The sequence below is a fragment of the Myodes glareolus genome, chromosome 16 (genome assembly GCF_982192425.1).
Source record: "Myodes glareolus chromosome 16, mMyoGla1.1, whole genome shotgun sequence".
Lineage (NCBI taxonomy): Eukaryota > Metazoa > Chordata > Mammalia > Rodentia > Cricetidae > Myodes > Myodes glareolus.
In genome coordinates, this window is record NC_142041.1 from 47,516,768 (window position 1) to 47,543,509 (window position 26,742).

At 35.8% G+C, this 26,742-nt stretch overlaps 1 protein-coding gene across 1 annotated transcript in view; it reads left to right on the plus strand.

Annotated features, from left to right (window-relative positions):
• Fut9 (fucosyltransferase 9) overlaps nt 1-26,742 on the plus strand; it is a 203,933-nt gene that overhangs the window by 80,785 nt on the left and 96,406 nt on the right. Inside the window, exon 2 of the mRNA XM_048420453.3 lies at nt 14,207-14,291. The gene's annotated coding sequence lies outside the window, so the exon portion shown is untranslated. The remainder of the gene's footprint in view (nt 1-14,206; nt 14,292-26,742) is intronic.

The window sequence follows — 26,742 nt, forward strand, 5'->3', positions numbered from 1 at the left end:
TACAATAACTCAGACATCTAGCGACCCTTCACGAGCTTAACTCAAAGAAGGGACACATACAAACTCTATTAATCAAACAAACAAAAAATAATAATAACCGGAGTCAACAACCACTGGTCATTAATATCACTTAATATTAATGGACTCAATTCACCTATAAAAAGGCACAGACTAAGAGACTGGACACAAAAACAGGATCCAACATTCTGCTGTTTACAAGAAACACACCTCAACCACAAAGACAGACATTTACTCAGAGTAAAGGGTTGGGAAAAGGTTTTTCAAGCAAACGGACCTAAGAAACAAGCAGGCGTGGCCATTCTAATCTCCAACAAAATTGACTTCAAACTAAAATCATTCAGAAGAGATGGAGATGGACATTTTATACTAATAACAGGAACAATTCATCAGGAGGAAGTCTCAATCCTGAATATCTACGCCCCTAATATAAAGCCTCCTACTTATGTAAAAGAAACACTTCTAGAACTCAAGGCAGTCATCAAACCACACACACTAATAGTAGGAGACTTCAACACTCCTCTCTCACCAATGGACAGGTCAATCAGACAGAAACCTAACAGAGAATTAAGAGAATTATTGGAGGTATTGAATCAAATGGACTTAACAGACATCTATAGAACATTCCACCCAAATAGGAAAGAATATACCTTCTTCTCTGCAGCTCATGGAACCTTCTCGAAAATTGACCACATACTGGGTAACAAAGCAAACTTCCACAGATACAAAAAAATATTAGTAACCACCTGTGTCTTGTCAGACCACCATGGATTAAAGTTAGAATTCAACAACAGTGATACCCCCAGGAAGCCAACAAATTCATGGAAGTTGAACAGTCAACTACTGAATCACCCCTGGGTCAAGGAAGAAATAAAGAAAGAAATTAAAGTCTTCCTTGAATTTAATGAAAATAAAGACACAACATACTCAAACCTATGGGACACTATGAAAGCAGTGCTAAGAGGAAAGTTCATAGCACTAAGTGCCCAATTAAAGAAAACGGAGAAAGCACACATTGGAGACTTCACAGCACACTTGAAAGCTCTCGAAAAAAAAGAAGCTGATTCACCCAGGAGGAGTAGAAGACTGGAAATAATCAAACTGAGGGCTGAAATCAACAAAATAGAAACACAGAAAACAATCCAAAGAATCAATGAATCAAAAAGCTGGTTCTTGGAGAAAATCAACAAGATCGACAAACCCCTATCCAAATTAATCAAACGGCAGAGAGAGAACATGCAAATTAATAAGATCAGAAATGAAAAGGGGGACATAACCACAGACACAGAGGAAATTCAGAGAATCATTAGATCTTACTACGAAAATGTATATGCCACAAAGTTGGAAAATGTAAAAGAAATGGACATTTTTTTAGATAAGTACCATATACCAAAGTTGAACCAAGAACAGGCGAACAATCTAAATAGACCTGTCAGTCGTGAAGAATTAGAAGCTGTTATTAAAAATCTCCCTACCAAAAAAAGCCCAGAACCAGATGGTTTCAATGCAGAATTCTACCGGAACTTCCAGGAAGAGCTAATACCTATACTCTTTAATGTATTTCACAATATAGAAACAGAAGAATCACTGCCAAACTCTTTTTATGAAGCTACAGTTACCCTGATACCAAAACCACACAAAGACACAACCAGGAAAGAGAATTACAGACCAATATCACTCATGAACATTGACGCAAAAATACTCAATAAAATACTGGCAAACCGAATCCAAGAATACATTAGAAAAATTATCCATTATGATCAAGTGGGCTTCATCCCAGAGATGCAGGGCTGGTTCAACATACGCAAATCTATCAATGTAATCCATCATATAAATAAACTGAAAGAAAAAAACCATATGATCATTTCATTGGATGCTGAAAAAGCATTTGACAAAATTCAACACCCATTTATGATAAAGGTGTTGGAGAGACTGGGGATACAAGGATCATACCTAAATATAATAAAAGCAATATACAGCAAACCGTCAGCTAGCATCAAATTGAATGGAGAGAAACTCAAAGCCTTTCCACTAAAATCAGTAACACGACAAGGCTGTCCACTCTCACCATTCCTCTTCAATATAGAGCTTGAAGTTCTAGCAGTAGCAATAAGACAACATAAGGGGATCAAGGGGATTCGAATTGGAAAAGATGAAGTTAAACTTTCGTTATTTGCAGATGATATGATAGTGTACATCAGCGACCCCAAAAACTCTACCAAAGAACTCCTACAGTTGATAAACACCTTTAGTAATGTGGCAGGATACAAGATCAACTCCAAAAAATCGGTTGCCCTCCTATACACAAAGGATAAAGAAGCAGAGAGGGAAATCAGAGAAACATCACCTTTCATGATAGCCACAAATAGCATAAAATATCTTGGGGTAACTCTAACCAAGGAAGTGAAAGACCTATTTGACAAGAACTTTAAGACTTTGAAGAAAGACATTGAGGAGGATACCAGAAAATGGAAAGACCTTCCCTGCTCTTGGATAGGGAGAATCAACATAGTAAAAATGGCAATTCTACCAAAAGCAATCTATAGATTCAATGCAATTCCCATCAAAATCCCATCAAACTTCTTTACAGACCTTGAGAGAACAATAATCAAGTTTATATGGCAAAACAAAAAACCCAGGATAGCCAAAACAATCTTATACAATAAAGGAACTTCTGGAGGCATTACCATCCCTGAGTTCAAACTATATTACAGAGCAACAGTATTGAAAACAGCTTGGTATTGGCATAAGAACAGAGAATTCGACCTATGGAATCAAATAGAAGACCCGGGTATTAACCCACAAACTTATGAACACCTGATTTTTGACAAGGGAGCTAAAGCTATACAATGGAAGAAAGATAGCATCTTTAACAAATGGTGCTGGCATAACTGGATGTCAACCTGTAGAAGAATGCAAATAGATCCATATCTATCACCATGCACAAAACTCAGGTCCAAATGGATAAAAGACATCAACATTAATCTGACCACTTTGAACCTGATAGAAGAGAAAGTGGGAAGTAGTCTACAAGATATAGGCACAGGAGATCACTTCCTATGCAGAACCCCAGGAGCGCAGACAGTAAGAGAAACAATAAATAAATGGGACCTACTGAAACTGAGAAGCTTCTGTAAAGCAAAGGACACTGTCAGTAAGACAAAAAGGCTACCTTCTGACTGGGAAAAGATCTTCACAAACCCTGCAACAGATAAAGGTCTGATCTCCAAAATATACAAAGAACTCAAGAAACTAGACACTAAAACTCTAATTAACCCAATTAAAAAATGGGGTACTGAACTGAACAGAGAATTCACAACAGATGAACTTCGAAGGGCTAAAAAGCACTTAAGGTCATGCTCAACCTCCTTAGCGATCAGGGAAATGCAAATCAAAACAACTTTGAGATATCATCTTACACCTGTCAGAATAGCCAAACTCAAAAACACCAATGATAGCCTATGCTGGAGAGGATGTGGAATGAGGGGAACACTCATCCATTGTTGGTGGGAATGCAAACTTGTGCAGCCACTGTGGAAATCAGTGTGGCGGTTTCTCAGGAAACTGGGAGTCAACCTCCCTCAGGACCCAGCAATTCCACTCTTGGGAATATACCCTAGAGATTCCCTAACATACTACAAAAGCATTTGTTCTACTATGTTCATAGCAGCACTATTTGTAATAGCCAGAACCTGGAAACAGCCTAGGTGCCCCTCAATAGAAGAATGGTTAAAAAAGGTGTGGAACATATACACATTAGAGTTTTACTCAGCGGTAAAAAACAATGATATCTTGAATTTTGCATGCAAATGGATGGAAATAGAAAACGCTTTACTGAGTGAGGTAAGCCAGACCCAAAAAGAGGAACATGGTATGTATTCACTCATAAGTGGATTCTAACCATAATTAAAGGTCTTTGAGCCTATTATTCGTGATCCTAGAGAAGCTAAATAAGAAGATGAACCTGATGAAGATTATTTAGCTATCCGCCAGGAGGTAGGAAATAGACAATAGTCCCAGGTAACCTCGGGTTCATGGGGGGGTGGGAGGGTTGTCAGAAAGGGAGAGGGTTAGAGAGAAGGGAGTAGGGGAGGACTGGGGAAAGATAGTGGGACTAGGATGGGGGGGAGGGAGGAAGGATGGATATGGGATCAGGCAAGTATATACCTCAACTAAGGGAATCATTTTAGGGTTTACAAGAGACTTGATTATAAAGGGGATCCCCGGTCCAAGGAGAGATCCCCAGATGGTTCTCTGGACAGAGGAGAGGGTGCCTGAACCGGCCTTGGCCCACAACCATACTGATGATTATTTTGCATGTCACCATAGAACCCTCATCTGGCGATGGATGGAGATGGAGGCGGAGAACCACGTTGGAACACGGGACCTAGCTCCCTAGGTCCAAACAAGAGGCAGAAGGAAAGAGAACGTGAGCAAAGACGGCAAGGGCAGAGGAAACCTTCATCCGACGTTGGATGGCGATACAGATGGAGACCCATATTGGAACACCGAACTGAACACTCCACGGTCCAAATGAGGAACAGAAAGATGAAGAAAATAAAAAAAGTAACCAGGACTGCGAGGGATGCGAGCACCCACTGATACAAGGGAACTGATATAATGAGAGTTCACCAAGGCCTGTTGGACTGGGACTGAATGAGGTCATGATCCAACCAGATTCTCTGAATGTGGCTGGCCCGGAGCCTTTTTGAAAAGCCATTGACAATGACACTGGGACTTGCTTCCTCTGCATATACTGGATTTTGGCGCTCCAGTCTGTTTGGACTCTCACCTTTCCTGGACCTGGAGGGAGGGGGGAGGAGCTTGAACTTCCCACAGGGCAGGAAACACTGACTGCTCAAGGGGATGGAGAGGGAGGAGGAGAGGGAGTGGGGGGAGTGGGAGGGTGTTGGGAGGAGGGGCTGAAATGGAAACTTTTATAATTTAATACAAAAAAGAAAATAAATATGTACATTTATTGGATGTATGTCCATATACATTATTTTGATGATCATTTTTCTCCTTGGAGAAAAGAGAATCATCTGTCCTTCCACAATCTCCCTGCTTACCATTGCAAGAACTCATGTATCTTTTTAGCCTGTAGTGAACTTGAAACGACTTTGCCTGCATGTGCAAATGCTGACACAAGTAACCTCATTCAATGGACTGGCAAAGGGATAACTATGCATCAGAAACTTTGCACAAACTAATTTCCCTTTAATTAAAAAATAAAGCTTGAAACTAGGTCTTAGCCATTCACTAATGGGAACAAGAAAATAAGACCCTTTATTTCTTATTGAGAAAATTACCTGATGCTTGATTATTTTTTCCTTTATTTAATTCTTAAAATCTGGAGCTGGACAGTGGTAGTTCATGCCGTTACTAGCAGCACTCAGGAGGCAGAGGAAAATGGATCTCTGTGAGTTCAAGATGAGGCTGGCCCACAAGAGCTAGTTCCAGAAACCGGGTCTAAAAAAAAATCTGTCATTGCATTAAGATATTTTTTAAAGTCAGAATCTGGTGGTCAGACACTTTTTCTCCAGATGTGTAATTTAGGAGTGCTGGAAGATACCATGTCTCTTCCAGATGTGCAATTTAAAAGGCTGGAAGTGGTTAAAAGTTAGATTGACCTTCCAGAGGGAAAGAGGGAACCCTAGTCTAGTTATCAACACATAGACTAGGCAGTTCACAATTGCTGAAAACTCCAGCCTTAGAGAATCTGATGCCCACTTCTATCTTCTACATTAAACTATACACACACACACACACACACACACACACACACACACACACACATTGAAAACAGATTAAAAAAGTGAAATTAAAATTTTTTTCTCAAGGATGCTGAAATGGTTCATGAATCTACTTTATAGATACACTGATGCTATAATTTACCTTTAATATATAGTTATTTCAAATTTAGAGTAGTGGTAAGACTTCACTTGCCATAATCACATGTGACTCTGAATTTGAGTTCTAAGTCAATCCATATTATACTGTAGCTAGATACACTTGGGTACATTACCTGCAAAAGAATGCCAAAAAGTGATAACTAAGTTTACATTCTTTTCATCCACCAAGTTGCACTAAAATGTGTGCTTCATCACATAAACCATGAACATTGACTAGGGAACACTTTGACAGGTGTGAGACTACTGACAGGTGACTTTGATGGTGAAACAGTGAGCCAGCTAAGAAGACAGAGGACAAGACTTAGGATTCCTCTTGAAAACTAACAGGAGAGGCATTGGTTATTCATGGTAGGCCTAGAAACCTAGGCTGTCAGTGAGAAAGATAAGCCTGAAGGCTTGGAAGGTGCAAGAGGAGACCAGAGTGTTTGAAAAATACTACATGGCCAGTCACAACAGTTTTGTATACATATATATCTATATCCTATCTACCATCTATTCTCAAACTAATTTCTAGTGTCTTCTATCTATTTATTCATCTATTACCTACAATTTTTCTCTATCTGTCTATAATTCTGTCTATCTATCTATCTATCTATCTATCTATCTATCTATCTATCTATCTATCTATCTATCTATCATCTATTTATCCTAATCTACCTACCTACCTATCTGTCTGACTGTTGGTCTCTTTACCTATCTATCTATCTAATTATCATTTATCATTTATTATGTATCTGTATGAGAATATATGTAGAGTTCTTTCTTAAATATATCTTTTCTTCCTGTCTCTTCCATGTTTTAGGTAAACATTGCCAGTGTCCAGCCTTGACTTGGGTTCAGGTCCTGATATGGAGAAGGGCTTTTGCACAAGGCAAAATTCTGAACACCAAGTGTATTGCGCTTAAGTGGCCACAAATTGCACAGGCCATCTTTATCTACATTTGGAGAGACTTTTTTCTTACCATGGTTACATGAACAACTTTTTTACTGGCTTCTAGTTTTGACTTTAAAAAAAATACATCACAGTTTTAGGAATGCATCATGATCATTATGAAAGGCCCCATTGTTTCCCTTGACGCTTCCCCAATATACCTCCCCACTCCCTGAATGAGTGGAGCTAGAAAACATCATATTGAATGAGGTTATCCAGACCCAGAAAGACAATTTTCATATGTACTCACTCTTAAGTGTTTTTTTTTAAACATAAAGCAAAGAAAAATAGCTTACAATTCACAGTTCCAGAGAATCTAGACAACAATGAGGATCCTAAGAGAGACATACATGGATCTAATATACATGGGAAGTAGAAAAAGACAAGATCTCCTGAGTAGGAGGACCATAGGAGAGGATTCTAGCTCTATCCATTTGTCTTCAAATTTCAAGATGTCATTATTTTTTTCTGCTATATAGTACTTCCTTGTATAATGTACCACATTTTCCTTATCCATTATTTCTTCAAGAGGCATTTAGGTTGTTTTCAGTTTCTGGCTATGACAAAAAATGCTGCTATGAACATAGTTGAGCACATATCCTTGTGGTACAATTGGGCATCCTGTGGGTTTATATCCAATAGTGGTATAGCTGTGTTTTGATGAAGGTTGTTTCCTAATTTTCTAAGAAGTTGCCATACTGATATCCAAAGGGGCTGTACCAGCTTACACTCCCACCAGTAATGCTGGAGTGTTCCCCTCACCCCACAACCTCTCCAGCATAAGTTGTCAGCATTGTTTTTGATCTTGAACATTCTTTCAGTTGTAAGGTGGAATCTCAAAGTTGAAATGTCTTTCAGCCATTTTAAATTTCTCTGTTTAGAGTTCTCTGTTTCGGTCTGTACTGCATTTTTCATTGGATTATTTGTTCTTTTGATGACCAATTTTTTTAATTCTTTGTATATTTTGGAGATCAGCCCTCTGTATGATACGGAGTTGGTAAAGATCTTTTCCTATTCTGTAGGCTGCCATTTTATCTTGTTGGTCGTGTCCTTTGCTTTACAGAAGCTTTTCAGTTTGAGATGTGTTTTTAAAATGCAGCTGGAGGATGGATATTGTTTTAGAATTTCTTCTTTTAGTCTGCGTCTTCTTTGGGGGGAATTGAGTCTATTGATATTGACAGATATCAATGATCATGATTGCTACTCTTGTAACATTATTATTGTTGGCAGTGGTAGGGTGTTTTTGCATGTTTGTCTTTTTTTTAAGATTTGCTTGTGTGAGATTTTTTACTTCCTGTGTTTTCATAGGTATAGTTAATCCCTTTGAGTACAAGTTAATCTTGTATGTTCTATTATGTTGAATTTTTGGATAGACATCATTTAAGTTTGATTTTGTCTTTCAGTAGCTTCTTTTCTTCATCTATAATACTTGAAAGTTTTGCTGTGTATAGTAGTCTAGGTTGATATCTGTGGTCCCTTAGAGTCTGCAGGATAGCTGTCTATGCCCTTCTGGGGTTTTTTTGACTAAATAAATTCAAATATGTGTGCCTTTATATATTACTTGTCCTTTTTGTTCCCTAGTAGCTTTTAATGTTCTTTCTTTGTTCTGTATTTAGTGCTTTGACTATTGTGTTCTAAGTGGACTCTCTTTTCTGATCCAATATATTTGGTGTTCTGTAAGCATCTTGTACCTTCATAGACATGACCTTAATTATTTGGGAAGCAATTTCTTCTTATGATTTGTTTTACAGAAGTTCCTGTTCCTTTGAGCTGCAATTCTCCCTCTTCTATTCCAAATCTTAGGTTTAGCATTTTTTTCATAGTATCCCAAATTTCCTATTTGTTTTGTGTCAGGGATTTTTAAAATATAAAATTTCTTTGACAGATGTATCAATTTCTTTCATATCTTTTTTGCCTGAGAATTTTTCTTTCATCTCTTGTATTCTGTTGATGTTGCTTGCATCTATAGTTCCTGTTTGATTACCTGGATTTTTCATCTCCAGAATTCCTTCAGTTTGTGTTTTCTTTTAAATGTTTCTAGTTTTTATTTGTGGGCCTTGAACTGTTTTATTCATTTTCTTCATGTGTCTTCTTCTTGTATGTTATTTTTTCTTTCTTTAAGGAATTTAATCTTTTCTTCATTTCTTTGTTTATAGCTTGATTTCTTTAAAGACTTTATTCATTTACTCTTTCAGGATCTCTACTGGCTTCATTGCTGTTAAGGTCATTTTCTTGTGGCTCATTTGTGCTGCAATATTCAGGCCTGGAATATCTTGATGGAGTGGGAGTTGGGGAAGGGTAGGTGTGCTGTGAGAGACTGCCAGGGGTCCTTACATTGTGCATAAGGCACATAGAGATCAACCAAATCAACTAGACAATGGGGAAGTTAAAAGGAAATCCCACTTTTGACAGATTCCAATTCTAAATAATAAAAATTACTTTAGATGCTATCAGAATTTAGATGCCCCTCCCATGGCCATCCCTTTTGTAACTTGTTATCAAGATATGAACCACTTGAGATGACTCTTAGTATATGCAGTTCAAAATATATTTCAAAGTAGAATACTGAAGACATATTTAGTGATTTCCCCCACTCCTATCCTTTTCACCTGGTTTTGTGGTAGTAGGACCAGGATTCTTAGTCACATATTTACTTAATAGAATGGGAAGACCAACATTTCTTGATTGTAAGGAAGTTTCTGTTTGTTCATTTTTTTCTGTGTTCATTATGCAGAGGAAGCCCTTTAGGACAGTGGTTTTCAACTTTCCTATAACTATAACCTTTTAATATAGTTCCTCATGTTATGTGACCCACCGAACCATAAAATTATTTTTGTTGCTGCTTCATAACTGATATTTTGCTACTGTTATGATTCGTAACGGCAATATCTGTGTCTGCCGAAGGTCTTAGGTGACTCCGGCGAAAGGGTCATTTGACCCCCAAGGGCTCACAATGCACAGGTTAAGAACCATTGCTTTAGGGTCTCACACATTGATCATGAGTCAGATTTGCAGGTGAAGAGCAGGTATCTGTAATAGACTTTCTGGATTAGAGTGTAGCTACACCGTTTATCTTGGTGAACTTTGTGTGGTGATTTGAATAAGAATCAAATCCTGTCATTAGGAGGTGTGTCTGTTTTGGAGCAAGTCTGTCACTGGAGTGGGCTTTAGAGCTTCAGAAGACTAAGCCAAACCCAATGTCTTCCTCTCTTCCTTCTGTCTGACAATCTGATGTAGAACTCTTGGATGCTTGACTGCCTGCAGACCACCATGTCTGCCTGCAGATCACCAGGGTTCCTGCATGACAACAATGGGCTTATCCTCTAAACCTGCGAGCCCAGCCCCAATAAAATGTTTTCATTTATAAGAGTTGCTGCGGTTATGGTGTTTCCCTACAGCAAAAGAAATACTAAGACACTTGTCTCAGCTACTTTGTTTCTGAACATGTAATGCTCTTCATACGGGAATAACAGTGATGTACACAGCTATTTACAGGACTGAGTGAGGATATAGACCATAGACTCTGTTTTTCCACTCTTATACACACACACACACACACACACACACACACACACACACACATTAAAACTGTTTATATATTATAGATATGGTTTAATTACTTGCTGAAATTAGTGTTGATAGGTTCAGACTCTCCAGTAGCTGGGCCCTTGTTCATCTCTCCTGCCTTCTCGTGTTCTGTTGCACTTCCTATGTTTCCTCTGTTGCACTTTCTATGTCTCTGTTCCACTCAAGTCAGACGATGTTTTACTCCCATACTCTATTACCCTTCCTTCTTGTCTCCAAGCATGCTGCTCTGTGGGTTACCATTCATCATTAACCAAACACTGTGTATTTTCTACTAAGTTTCTGCCAGGGATAATGGAGTACTGCTACATATGTGTCCCCAGACAAATATTTAGTAGAAAGTTCTTCATTAGTCTTCCTCTCTTTCTTCCCCTAGATATGACCCTTCCAAGGGCCAGAAGAATATGTTAGAAACCCTGATATTCATAGCACTTAGCTGCTCTTGATTACACAGAAGGCATTTAGAAGAATGTATGTTGAATTAATGTGGTCCTAAAGACCTAGTTGAGTAATTGTGAAGCCATAAAATTCTATTTGAAGTACAGCCACAGGAATTGACTTTGTAACCTCTTCTGAAAGCAAATCTCATCTATTACTATAAATGGTGTAATGTAATTGTCATTATTTGTTCAAAAGTCATTGGCCTTTAATCACATCTAGAGATCTGAATCAAGAAGCATGATTGTATTATCAGAATTAAGGTTTGAATATACCTAAGATCATATCAGAAAGATCATTTAATATCCTCTAAAGTTTTTTCCTTTCAAAATAATGTTTCCTCTAACTATTTTTCTATTCTTTGGATTTATATATAACGTAGTGATATGATTAATGGTATTTAGTCTCTTGATCACCTAAATAAACATTAAATGGAAAAATATATAAAACTAGTAGGTAGTTGTTTTATTCAAATGTACTTTAGTGTCCTGTGTAAATATTCATTTTTATTACTCAAATAAACACTTCTATAGAGAAAAGAAGTAAAATGCTTTAATTTACCAATGTTTTGACCTATGAGGTGTCATGGAGGGTAAAAGTACTTTGCCATGATCGTAATAACCTGACTTTGAGCCCCAGAAACCACATAATGGAAGAAAAGTAAGCCACATGAATTGTTCTCAGACCTCCACACACAAGCTGAGGTACAAAAACACTCACATCTGCATACACCTTTCCACACAAACATACACACACACACATACACACATATATATTTATACACAGTAAATAAATCTAAAAAAAATTACAATGAGGAAATATTAAAATTGATTCTGGACAGATGACTCAGTGGTTAAGAGTACTGGCTGGTTTTTCAGTGACTCAGGCTCAATTCCCAGCTTCCACACGGCTGCTCAGAAACCCATGTATCTCCAGTTCCAGGAAATCTGAACATTCTTGGCCTCGATAGGCAACAGGCACACAAATAGTGAAAAGATGTACTTGCAGGCAAAATCCCCATATACAAAAAATAAAAAGTTAAAGATTAAAAGAAATGATGAAATTAATCAAATTTAAAATATTTCACAAATCCAAACACCTTCTCTCTGATCACAATGCCAACAATTTAACTGCCTCCATGCAACCATTACAATGGGCTTTTGGACCACCATGGTTTCTAATTTTAATCAGATCATGTTTATCCCAAAGTCCAACTCTCTCTATCCAATAGTTCTTTGAGAAAAATCTGAGCTCCTTAGAATGAACTTCAAGCCTTCATGGTATGATGCAATCTACTCACCTAGCCACACTTCACATCACCACACAAGATACAGGTACAGTGACTATTTTCTTGTCTTTGAATATGTATCACTGGTTCCTGATCTGTGGGTTTTGGTAGTGTGTACTTTTCAATGCAGAAATTCTAAAATGTGAGGTCAGGTCCTTTCAATTCAAACAGGACTTCTCCATGAGACTAGTGTTCCAAAGCTGAACCATCCTCTTTATTAATATCTCTTATGTCAAGAATTCCAACTAACACATTGCATGCATTAACGAAATAAAATGCTGCTTTGTGGTTTACCATTTCAGCAGCCCTAAACATGAGGCAGCTCAATTCTACAGAAGAAATTCTACCAACGACAGCACGTTCACTATTCTTTTGTACTTTGAGACCTTTACGGTGCTGAAAGATCAACAATATTGAAAGTAGATACCTAAGTCGAATTATCTTAATGTGATTCCCAGGAATCCATGTGAATTAAAGTCTACAACTAAAAAACAAGGCTTTGCGATGTCAGGGCTACAATTGTCCATGAGTCTTGGTACTTTTCAAGTCTTAGTACACATGAAAGGTTTGAATTATCATAACTGTGAGGAAAACAAAACTTCCTTGGACTGCAGCTTAGCGTGTGGCCCCCACAATACCGTGAATAAATGTTGCCAACTGTGCAGTGGTGCATCTCCATATTGTGATATGTTTGGAGAAAAGAAAAAATAAACTCTAGGTGAGTTTTCATTTTTATAATCTGCAGTACATTTTCTCGTATTTGTATTTTCTTTTATTTTTCCTCACTTAACTGAGGATGTACTTGTATTTTCTCAAAATGTGTTTGAATCAATATTAAATGACATACCTTGGGAGAGAGAGCATAAAATTTGACAGAAATTTAAATTATCGTTATTTTTAGTATATATAACTAAAGACATTGTACACCTCCTCATTATGATCAGGAGATTTTTTTCCTTTAAATATAGTAATTTCAAGGGTACAAAGTTTAAGGTTTTGTGAACTATGGCATTGGAACAAGAGATTCTCTCTGTGTGTAAATAAAATGTGTGCACATCTATATATGTATGTATGTGTGTGTAATATATGTATGTAATTCATCTATGAATTTATGTGTGTGTGTGTAAGTGTACAAGGTATCTAACCATTAGCTTTAGTCACGTCTAAGGATAAGCAAATTGTTGATTTTATAACAAAACTTATATCACATATTATACAAATCTGTCCAGCCCAATTTAAGGAGGTATTATCTTCAGGTGAAATCTTACTCTTTACCTGACTTAATTTGTATTTTGTAAGATAAAGATGTTTGCTCTGTGTGGCAATAGGTGGCAAAAAAACAGTAATACCAGAGGTGCAGGAAGAGACGGATGTTGAAGTAGAATTTCATTTGAAGCTGCTCATAGTTACACTGAAAGATGACTCTAAATTCTAAAATGATATTTATTGCTGTCTAGTGTGGTTGAATTCAATGGAGCCAACTTCCCATCTTTTAATTAATTGTAATCTTAGTCATAAAAAATGAAGCTATTCAAGAACATGGGAATGCAGTTCCCTTTATCTATATGAACCATGTAGTTGTCTTAAAAATACTTGCTTGAAAATGAAAGACGCTTATGCAAATAATCTAGAAATTTGATCTTTATTTTATTAACCATCTATACAATGAAAACATTAATTAACTTGGTAACTTTCTTTTATTTTGTATTTTCCTTTGGATACAATTTATACTACTAATAATGGACTTTATGAAAGCTTATTGTATGAAATGTATGTATTTAGTTATTAAGATTTACATACTCCTAAGAGTTTTACAGAATTTTACTTAAAAATTTTATATACCAACCACTGCTGATATTTTGTATGTTTTGATAACATTTGCCTAAGAACTAAAAGGGAAACCATGAGTGAGAGAAGGAGTAATGCTATATGTAAAGTCATGTGTTCATAAGCTGAGGTAACTGATATCTTACCTGACTCTGTTGCATATTCAGCACATTTAACTAATCTCTTTTATTATTTACATTTCAACAGGTTTAGGATGTGACAGTTCAAGTATCTGACAACTCAGTGGAGTAGTTCAACACCTGTCTCGGCTTCCCATGCTCCTCTCTACATTGTGAGTCTATATTCACGTTTGCTAATCTGCTTGGTGGTGTGGAAAATGTATTTGGGTTGAAAATAGAGATATTGCATATTTTCTTGGAAAATTATAAGCTAAAGTTCATTCTAAATACAATAATTTCAGATGATCTGATCTCAGGAGATGCTTTGCAAATTTAAACTTAATACTATTTGAACGTTTTAGCATGAAATAATAGTTATGGTAAAATAATATACAGGCATTCAATTATATGGAATATCTTTAAATTTTTAAACTCAGTATCTTTGCATTCTTAGAAAGAAAGACAGAATCATTTTTAGAATATATTTTGTTACATTCTAAAATGTTCTTGATATGCCTTTGATAGATATAATTTGAAATGGGATTTTAAGTTCAAGTCAATTTCTTATTTTATATTTTCTTCTCTAGTAGCTATTTATTGTGAATGTGTTTAATAATATTGACTAAATGATAGCTACATCACAATGTTATTTACAGAACATGTATGCTTTTGTAAGTTCAATTAAAGAAAAGGAAAAGTGATCAATATAGAGATAAGTTGTTTTTATTATTCATTTTGCAGGACTGAAAAGCAAGTTAAATCTGTTTTTGTTTGAAGAAGTAGTAAGCTTATGTGAAATAAATTATATTAATATTTAAAGAAAACTTAAAAGATAAGATTTTGAATGTTTATTCATAATAAAATGATAACGGTTTCAGGAAAAACATGTGCATAACCTCCTTTGAGCACAACAAAAGTTATACTAATATGAAAATCAAATAATATCAGTCAAATGTGTTTCATTTTATGTGTTTATTAGAAATAAAACATTTTCAAAGTCAAGAAAACAAAAGCAAAAGAGGGTTAAGAGGACGGTAAGCTTACTCAAAGGAATAGGAAGAACTAGGAATCACAATCCTTTCTCCCAGAAAAATGTAAGCGTGGGACAGTAGCACTTCCTTTATTCTAATCCAAACTTGCATCATCCTCAAGGTATAAGGAAATGCTACCTCTACATATCAAATTCCACTAAGCCTGGATCCACATTCTGAGCCTTGCTTTTGGTCCCCCAGCCTTTTTCTGGGCAGCTCCTGTGTGAGGTTAGTAGATCTGCTCACTCATAGAGTAGAGGGTCCTGACATTTGTTTTCTACAGAAGCAAAACTGGATACATTATTAGATTTTCAGAGTTGAAGATGGTTATAATATTTGAATTTTTTATGACTACATTGAAATTATAAAATGAGGTAGGTGAACTGCATTTCAATCATCTGTTTTATTTTATCCTCTATAATCAAAATGCAGTTTTGGGAACATAGCACTATGTTCATGCTAAAGACTCATTATTTTGGAAATTCAAAATGGAGCAATTACTATCGAAAAGGTTGCAGTCTTTCCTTATATAGGAGAGTTCAGATACTGCATCTATAGTGACGGTCCAGAGAACCCAAAAGCAGAGAACAGAACAGCCCATCATCATGGGGTATCATAACCTCTACACCACCCTGTCCTCAACAATTCTAGTGCTGTGGCCCTGTAATACAGTTCCTCATGTTGTGCTGACCTCCAACCACAGAATTATTTTGTTGGGACTTCATAACTGTAATTTTGCTACTGTTATGAATCTTTATGTGAATACCTATGATTTTCATTGGTCTAAGATAACCCTTGTGGAAGGGTTCATTGACGTCTCCAAAGGGGTCATACCAGGCAGGTTGAGAACTGCTGCTGTGCACTAAACATGGTCAAAATTTGGAATACAGCTTCTACCATTTGAATACCATTGTCAATTGGCTGTAAACTTTCTAAGATCACAAATGGAATTACCATCAATTAGATACCCTTTATATAAACAAATTATATGACCCAATGATTCCATTTCTATGTATCTACCCAAGAGAAGAGAATACTCCTTTTTTTACATTAAAAGTGTGTAAATATTTATAGCAAATTAATACTTATTCATAAAAACTTATTAATAATCAAAATGTTGTTGGATGCAGTAACACATGCCTATAAGTCTTGCAGTCAAGAGACTAAAGTAAGAGAAAACGTCTTAGGGCAGTGTGGAAAGTTCAAAGCCAGCATGACCCATATAGTGCCACTCTGTCTGAAATAAACAAACGAGTGCTGTATTTAACTGCTAAATTGAAAAACAAACTGGAATATCAATAGCATATACTATTCAAGTATAGAAAAGAGCTATTGATTTGATGACTCTCATAAAAGTTTCTATTTTCTTTTCAATGTTGAGAAATGAATCCAAGGCCTTGTGTCCTCTAGGCAAGTGCTCTGCCACTGATCTGTATACACAGACCCTAATGTCTGAATCCCAAATCCATTTCTGCAAGTAAAACAAGAAAGCCCCAAAATGTCTAAGTACTGTGTGATATAAAGTATCTAAATTCAGGGGGGAAAAAAGCAAAACTGAGATGGGAAAAAAATAGATCCATGGTTACCTGACTTAGATTACTGGCTAAAAGAAATTTTCTGATTGCATGGGGAAATGTGGGATACAATATTATTCTGTATAGTCTTCAACTGTTGGGCAAATTATACAAAAGGCACAAAACTCCTAAATACAATGTTGAGGTACACAGAATACAATAAAATTGAATAGAATGTATCTCCAAGACAAAGGGGAAACTGATTTTGTAATGAATTAGGTATGATATCTTAGTAAAATTTATTTTGGGAAACAGAATTTGAGCAACACAAAATCAGAAAAGAATAAGTTTGGATTAACTACATAAAGAGGAGTAGATGTGTTCCTTCCTTTTGAATGTTTTGTTTTCGCTATAAGGAATATAGAGTTCTGAAACTATTTTTATGTATTAGATAAAATATATGAATAAATAAAATTTTTGTAGAATTTGCAAGGTTGCTCATGAAAGAAGACAATATTACAAATACAGAAAATATAATGGCTGAGTTGTCACTATTCATGAAACAACAATTAATGAAATAAGAGACTATTGATTTTGAAAAGGGCAAGGAGAATTTTACAAAAGAGTTTGGCAATGTGAAACAAAAGGTGAAATTATATAGAGTGTTGTAATTGTAATACTAAAACAAAAACATTAATTGCCAGTGTGAGTTCACTTTTATTTCTATACACAGATACAGAAACAAAGCCATGTGTACATACGAATAAACTTGCATAACATTAGCTATGTCTGTGAAAAGTTTTTAGGAGCAATGACACTGCGTGACAATAGATACTCTGCATATCCCGTTTTCCCCTTCTAAGTAATATTTGTCTCTAAAGTCTCACCAGAGCACGAGAAAGCGATAGACAATTCGTGTCTAGGACAAGAAAAATGGGAGGCAATTCTGAAACATTGCAGTGCTAAAAAGCAAACAAAAAAGAAAACAGGGGAGAGGGAGAGAGAGAGAGAGAGAGAGAAGGAGGAGGAGGAGGAGGAGAGGAAGAGAGAAGAGAACTTTCTCTGGGACATAACAGAAACAAAACTCAATCAGTATGTCTGAGTTTGTAGTGAGCTTTTAGTAAATAAAGCTCAAGTACTTCAGGCTGCTACAAACAAACAAACAGGCAGACAGACAGACAGACAGACAAACAAACAAACAAATAAATGGAGATGCAGTTCAGCTGAGAAAACACAGCCCCTGTATTCACACTCATATAAGTACATGCACTAATAAGTAGGATTCAAAATAAATATTCATTTCACAAAAGTTATACTTATTACATGCAAATACTTCATTCACTTTCCACAAAAGAAAGCTTAAATCTACTCCTGGGTGTAGCCCAACTTGACACCTCTTTCCCAGAGAACAGAATAAGGAAGGAACTGGTGGAAGGTCTAGCTGGCACCATCCTTAAGGCTATGATGTTGTTAATATTAACATCCCTAATGACAAACCCTGCTGACACTTTCTAACCTGGTGTGATGAGGTATGTACGTCACACTTCTGTGATATCCCCTCTCAAGGCCTACAGCTTGAATCTTCTCAGACAACGGCAAAAAACACTAAACACAATTAAATAAAATGAGATAACTACAAAGGGAGTCACACATCCTCATCTGATTTTCAAGAGTAATGACAGGAAGAACTGAATAGTACAGCTGAAAGTCACGAACAAATAGTATGACTTATTCAATTGTCATATTCTGGATTTGGTTCTGAAGGAAGAAATGAGTAGAGAGATACAGCTGACAAAATCTGAAGAAAGCCTATAGCTTGCTTAATGTTATTGTTTTAATTGACTTTTTACAAATGGTCCATGGCCTGTTAACAATTGGAGAAGTTGGAAAGGGGGACAGAAAATGATCTATATATCTTGTCTTAGAGTTTCTATTGCTGTGATAAACCCCATGACCAAAAGCAACTCGGGGGAGTAAAGGGTTTATTCTATCTTACAGTTTCACATCAGGGGCCATCAATGAAGGAAGTCAGTACAGGAACTCAAGCAGGGCAGGAAGCTGGAGGCAGGACCTGATGCATAGTCCATAGAAGGGTGCTGCTTGCTGTCTTGTTTCTCATGGCTTGTTCAGTCTTCTTTGTTATAGAACCTAGGAATACCAGTTCAATGGTGATACCAACTACAGTTGCCTGGGCTCTCACACATCAACCACTAAATAAGAAAATGCACTAAAGACCTGCCAGTATGGTGGGGGAATTTTCTTAATTTAAGTTTCTACTTTTAAAATGACTTAGCCAGGATTAATATTCAACTACAAAGTTCTTAAAACTTGAAAACAAAAGATAGACTTGAAAAACAAGCAAACTTGAAAACAAAAGATAGACTTGAAAAACAAGCAAAGGGATATGAATACACATCATTCAAAATCAACCAGGTATGTGTATGTAGCGGTGTTAAGTTGGAGTTGTCCTATGACCATTTATTTGATACACTTTGATCAGTTGTGGATTTCTGTAATGGTCTCTCTCTGCTGCAGGAAGAAGAGTCTTCCATGAGGGGTGAGAGGCACATTTAGACGTGGATATAAGAATAAGGTTTTTAGGATGGAATTAGGATATATACATACATATACACATATAACATCATATATATATACATATGATGCAGCTATACCCCTTCTTTGTATATGCCCAAAAGATGTGACATCCTAATCCGCAGGTACTGGACAGTACAATGTACAATCCATGTACATTGCCTCTATACTAGAATAACTACTTAGAGTAGGAAATAGAAACACCCTCAATGTCCTACAGTGGATTGTAGTTAATGAAAATGTGGTACTATTCAGAATGTTGTTTTCCTCGTCTGTAAAAAAAAATGAAATCCTGAAACTGGCAGATAAATAGATGGCAGGAACTAGAAAATAGTATACAAAGTGTGAATCCACAACTACAACCCCAACTATTGGTGAGTCCAAGACAGGAAGATCGCCTGTGCTCAGGAGCTGGGTAAGAGCCTGGTGTAGCTGGAAGAGTATCTCACAAAAATTTCAAAAGATCAAACAAACATGTAAGTAGATAATAACAAGGAATGAGTTTTATTTACATTGAGGAAAGCATTGTGATTGACCTTCTCCATAGTTAATAAAAGTTCCAATCCACATTAACTTTGTCTTCAGTAACTAAAAGACTGAACTTTCATTCAGTCTACGCTGAGTCATTCAGGAATACAGGTTTTACATTTGCTTTTTAAAACCCTTATATAAAGATAAATTAAAATGTAAAAGAAACTGTAAAAACTAGAGCTATATATATAGCTGAAATATGAAGATACCAATTTCAGGAGTAACTAGAAACCAGGGAAGGACTGAGAACGTGGAATGCATTGCAATCCCATGACTGATACTGAAAGTCCTTCGTATATCAGTATTTAATTCCTGTTGTAAAAGTAGGTGGAGATACACACAGATCAATGGGACATGATGAGGAGGGAGAAGAATGGTTAACATATAACAAGTTCTTCCATTACACCATGCTTATCACAAACAAGTCATATCTGCACTCGGAAAGTAAATTTAAAGGAGTCAAACTACAAAGCTCAAATAGAACCTTGGAACCTAGAATGTTTAGCAGACAACTAAGGTTATATTTATGTTTTGTCTCCTGAAGAAATTACTGGCTTATTTAATTTATGTAAAAAATAAAGAGTAAAAGTCAGTATGTGAAGGACTATTATATTACCTTATTTTGTTTGATTATTATGCTTTCTAATGGCATTTTATTATTTTAATAGGCAGCTATAAGTACCTCAGCGTCTATGCTTTATAGTAAATGTTAAGTGAAAGAAAGGCATAGTCAACAAAATAGTCAAAAAATATACTTCATTACTTTCAAATTGGCCTGAAAATTTTACAGGAGCCTATGGCTTCCCTATAGCCACACTGTAAAGAGACAAAAACACACTTCACAGTCATCAAAACCTCCTGTGAGAAGCAATGTGAATGAATATTTTTGTTGGCAGCATTTCTAGTGAGTAGAAGCAGGTAAAAATGCTCTCTACTTTCACCTAAGATTATATTTACTTATAACCATTTATTTCTCATGTTGACTTTCTAGTTATTTGTGAAATGAATTATCCTTCAGGATTTTCAGTTTCTTTCAATCATGTTCTTCTGTCGTTATTTTGCTTATATGTAATATGAGGGGCCGGCTTGTTGGGTTTTCTGTCCCACCCAGTACCCCACAACCGGCAACTCCCAAGGAAAATCAACCACACAGAGATCTCTATAAGTTATAAAGCTGATTGGCCCATTAGCTCAGGTTTCTTATTAACTCTTATAGCTTATATTAGCCCATTATTTGTTATTTAATTTTATTAGTTCTTTGAGAGTTTTGTACATGGGTTTTGCTCAGAGTTGTATTCCTCCCCTACCCTTCCAATTACATATCCACTGAGCTTGAAGTCCTTTTTAAAAACCCATCAAGATCTATTTGCGTTGTCCAAGTTTTATTGGATGTGTGGTCTTCCACTGGAGCATGGTGGATGGCATAACCAGGAACTGTACTCGTAGAGAAAACAGTCTCTCCTTCTCCCAGAATCAAATAAATATCTATAGCTCTTGTGGCTAGGAATGGGAATGATTGTCACTTACCTCTCCATGTTGGGATTTGGTCTTGTTCGGGTTTGCACATTTTTTTATTTGTGTTTTGTAAGCTATCACATCAATTATCAGTTCATATGTACATATATGAGGTACTGCCTCCTTGTAAACATCTATCATCTCTACGCTTAACATTCTTTCTGCCCTGCTTTTCATGATTCCTGAGTCTTGAAAGGGCAATGTAACATACATAGATTTTACTTAATGCTGAGCATTATGGGTCTTCTTACTCTCTTCACCTTTCAACTTGTGAATCTCTGCATCAATAATCATCCATTTGCAAATAGAAACTTTTCAAATGGGAGTTCAGAATTGTATTTCTCTATGGTTACAACTAAAAGTCATTATGAGTCAGCTTAATACTATGTCCATTTAGCAGAATCATAGAAATAAGTTCTCTTCTAGGTCCTAAGACCTTGTACTCAATAGCTTTTTTGGGATTTTTGGTGCAGGTTTAGTCTTGTGGAGCATGACTCAAATATAATTGGAAAATAACTGGTTACTTCCTTGATGTCCATGCCACTATTTACCCCTGAGCATCTCTTGCGATGTTAGTCATTATTGTATCTCAGAGGATTCACAGCTGGACACCATTGATGATTACTTCTAGTAGCATGTATAGTACTTTCTAGAACTATAAAAGATAGCCAATTGGGATGAAGTTTTCAGGTTTATACCAGTTTAATTTAGCCATGTTCTAGGATTCAAATATCTTCAACAATAGAGTCTTACTGTCAAGTTCTGTAGCTTACCAAAGAGTAGCAACAATAGCCTTGATGTTTCGGGATCTATGGGGCATTACTAAGCAATGACTCAAAAAGAAATCACCCATTCCTGACACCTGGCTTGATTTATTAATCTCTGGCATCTAGTAGAAGCATCTTTGACTTGTTATAGGGATGTGTGTGTGTGTGTGTGTGTGTGTGTGTGTGTAGTAACAAAAGGAAGTCAGTGAATTTAAAATTGTGTTAACAATGGGTTGAATGGGAGGAGTGGAGGGATTAAAGGAAAGGGAATATGACCCAGTGTTATTATATTACAATTTCAAGATAATAAACTTTATATATATATATACATTATATATTTATGTGTACACACACACATATATACAAAGAATTTCATATTTGCATGTATTTTAGGAATATACTAAAGAAGTAGTTTTTCATACATCTTTTTCAAAAGTGTATTAGTTACCCAAGTCAGACTTGCTAGGGAAAACAAAGAAAAAATGATAAATGCTGTATTGATTTTGGAAGAGAAGATTACTTCTGTACTATGACTTGGTAATGGCAATTGATGACATTACTACAAAAATCAGTGTTGATAATCCTCCATAAAGCTACAAATAGATCTATCATATGATCCAGCAATATCTACCCTGACGATTACACAAAAAACTACATATCCTACTCTCCTCTTCTAGAGATACCTGCTTGTAGCTATTCTTTGTTGGTGTGTTCACAATAGCCAGGAAATGGAAATATCCTCGATGTCTATCAATTTATGAATAAACATTGGAAATATATATTTATATACTTGAATATTATTCAGCTACTATAAACATGAAATTATGAAAGTTGCAGGTAAATTTATAGAGGTAGAAATAATCATTGAATAAAATGATTCTGACCCCCAAAATACAAATGTCATATGGTTTCCTTCATCTGTAGATGTTAACATTGAATCTTCAGAAATGTATGTTTCATTTAGAATACATTTGTATGTCAGAAAATTGCCAAGGAGCGATGATGAGTGGATTTCCAGTAGGGGAGACAGAACACACTGTTGTAAAAGTTAAAGTCAAGGATGGAACAATAAAGTATAGATTGAGGTGCACAGAGTGTAGAGTAGAGGAGAGAGTAGAAGGGATAAATTACAGTTGTGTTAGTTTTCCTTATCTGTTTTAGAAAATAATCTTCAGTTTTGCTATTCTCTATATGATGACTTTTTAAATTCACTTTGTTTTCATCTATCAAAGATAACAGGATGCTAATGTAAATTTTATAACTTCAAGTTAATGTTATTAACTCACTACCCTCATAAAAACTTAATATAGTGTTTTTTATATGTATGGTTTTGGAATGCTGTTTTCAAAGTTGACCAGAATGTTGCTTTAGGGTGATGGAACACCATCCCAAGCTGTACTTCCTCTCAGAGGCTGCATTAAATACAGAGCAATCTTAGGCAATAAAGTGAGAACATGTGGCTGTCTAGAGCAGGAAATGAGAGGTGATAGTGAGGGAAGTGAGTTTTAGGAACATGATGTTCTGTGTTCCATAGTAGCTTGGCTGCTGTGATGTGAGATCTCTTGCTCTAAAACTTTAGGACCATCTGCTAACCTTGCTTGTGTTAAGTGAAGATTCATGGTAAAATGAAAAGAAAGATGGAGAGATAATTTCCAGGTTAGGGTTAACTCACCAGAGGGAAAGCATTATTTATGTTGGATAAGGCTGGTTTGAAATTTGGAGATAAATTTTCAGGGCATCAGAGTCAATAATTCTAAACAATAAGGAATCATAACATCCCTAGAATTCTCAACTGTCTTATAGAACATTGTAATTTTTATAGAATTTGGTATGGTTGCTTAGTATTCTCTAATGCCGAAATCACAATTTGTACTCAAGTTTCTCTTATTATAACAAAAAGGATTATAGAGTTATTAAAAACCCAATCCAAATACATTTCATTCAGAATCCTGCTATGCCAGAATTTACAGTTATTTGGCTTTGTTTTCCTTGATTTTACTCCATGATTACACATAATTATTAACCACAGAATTCTTGGTTGCCAAAAGGATAAAATCCAACCCTCAATTTAAGCAAAAGCATGAAGCTGAATCTTTTGCTTACTTAGGAATGGGGAGAATACACCAATCATGCAGCTTATCAGAGGAAACAGGGCTGCTGAAATTATCCATGCTCTTGAGGAAAAGCAGCAAGCAGTGATTGTCAGGCTTTGGGAGAATTAATTCTATGAACTTCTCTTGTAAACACATGGTCCCTGAGATGAGCATGCTATTGATTGATGATCTCTCAGAAGTGTGTTCTTTGGATCAACTGACTTTTTGAAGTGTGTGTTGTTCCTATCTAGTTGACTTGCAAATGTGTGTTCACTGACGTGTACCGCCATCCATCCTACATATGTATGAGAAATGCATTCTGATGGCTTCCAGAACTGTCATTGATTGAGTACATTTTTTTTTTAAAAACACCGCAGGTGACTATTTGCTATCACACCTATGGAATAAAATTGATTGTCTCCTAGGAACACGAGGCCATTATGTTCCCAGTCTATTTTAAACAACAATATTAGAAAAAAAATTTGGGACAATGATGAAGAGTATTGAAGAGTAGTTTCCACTAGGAAGCGTAGGAAGTTATAGACATAGGCTTTCCTTAAGTTGTCTGACTTGACCTATTATTGCAGGTATGGAACTGTAAAATGAACGCAGAAAGTTACTACCTAGAAAACAGTAAAAATAAAATGGAAATGTAAAATATATCACAGAAATTAACAAAGTTATACAAGAAAACATTTTCTACTTTAGTATAAAAATTTGTAAGATTTTGTATGTTTATAGAGTCAAATGTTTTTGAGATAAGGTTTCACTAAATAGCCCAGAGTCACCTTGATTTCAAGGTCTTCCCTTCTCAGCCTCCAAAGAAGCAGAGGTTATCACTTTTCCCATAGATGTCAATCATATTTTCATCTAAGGCTAGGACTGCTTTTCTCTAAAAAAAAATTTACTCTGTTGGGGTATTTGATGATCTTTGTTTCATGTTTATATATTTTTTTTATTTTTCCATCATCTCTTTCTCTATTACTAATTTTACTCTTTATCTGTTCTAGAATGATCTAAAATCCTTTCATGGTTCACTTCCTACTCTGTTTTCTTGTCCATTGAAGTTTTAATTTCAACCATCTCTTACTTTTTTTTAAAAAAATAGAATTTTCTTTCTTTAAATGTTGGCTTTTCTTTCTCTACTACCAGTGTTATTTCTCCATAATGCAAACAATAACTGTATTCTTCTATTGTCACTGCAGTTTTTCAAAAGGTCTCTTCCTTTTCTTCTTGACAAATATGGTGAGGAAATGGTCCCTGATTAAATCACATAATATTATGGACCCTGTTCTGTCACTCTTGGAGAACTCATTGCTTCCCTATCAATAGATGACTCACTACAAGGTCACCCTTGAGAGAAAGCTTGACTTACAAAATTAGATAATTTTAAAATAATAAAAATAAAATAATAATAAAGTGGAAATTATCCCCATCTTTTCCGTTTACTGGCTTACTTGACATTTCCTGCCTAATTCATACTTCATAAGAGCCCTGTTTTAGAAGATAGCTATGTCACAGTGAAATTACACACAGAAAATATATATATTTAGGAGAATCCACAAGAAAAGATGAATCTTGTTTGTTTTAATTTCCTATTTTCTAATGTCACTTTCATCACTAGAGGAATTATGAGACTCAGTATCAAACACTCGCTGCTGCTTCCTGGCTCTTGATCGCTACTAATAACTAATCTTTATTATTTTATAATGGCAATAATCCAAACAGAAAGACAACAATGGTAAAACAATGGATAATCATTAAACCAACAAACACTGTCAACATGTATGCTAGACCAGAGCTGGAAGTTAGTAACTGGGTTCTGCATTCAAAAACACATAACTTAAAACTAATATGTGAACCAATGATATGCAGCTTGGAAAGGGACGATCTAGAATTAAAGTCCTTAAACTACCACCTCCATGTACAGAACCCTGAGAAGGACTAGTAATCACAGTTTTGTTCATTTCCTCTTTATTATAACTAATGCTTGCCATCTACTAGTAAAGGGTTCTCTCAATAAGAACTTCTTTTTAAGAAGCTTCTATTAAACCTACTCAGTGTTGTGAACTTACATCCTTCTTGTACTCACTTGAGTTTACAGTAGCTTCTTCCCTGTATAAATTAATTACACTTTTATGGTTTTACTGGCAACATCCATATTAACAACACAGGCTGCTAGAAAACAACCCCTGCATTCAAGGCTCATAAAACACTGAGTAAGTGAAGGTGGAAAAATTTAAAGATTTTAAACAAGAACTTTACTATGAGGCTGTGTTTCTTAGTAATATTAAAGCTACACCCATAAAGTCTCACCAATATGACCGACTAAAGTTGAGCTGGAAAAGGATGACAACCATAGACATGCCAAAGTAAATGGGGAAATCTACTAGGCCTAACCCTAGAAAAAAGTTCTATGTACAATTAAGGAATGCTAAGAGAAATAGTCTTCACTAGGGAAAATCTCACCAATTGGTCATGTAATAGCAATGTTCAACTCTGAAAATATAGAGAAAAGTAACATTATATAAACTGAGCATATTCTATTTAGGAAAATATGTGTATGTGCATATGCATATAT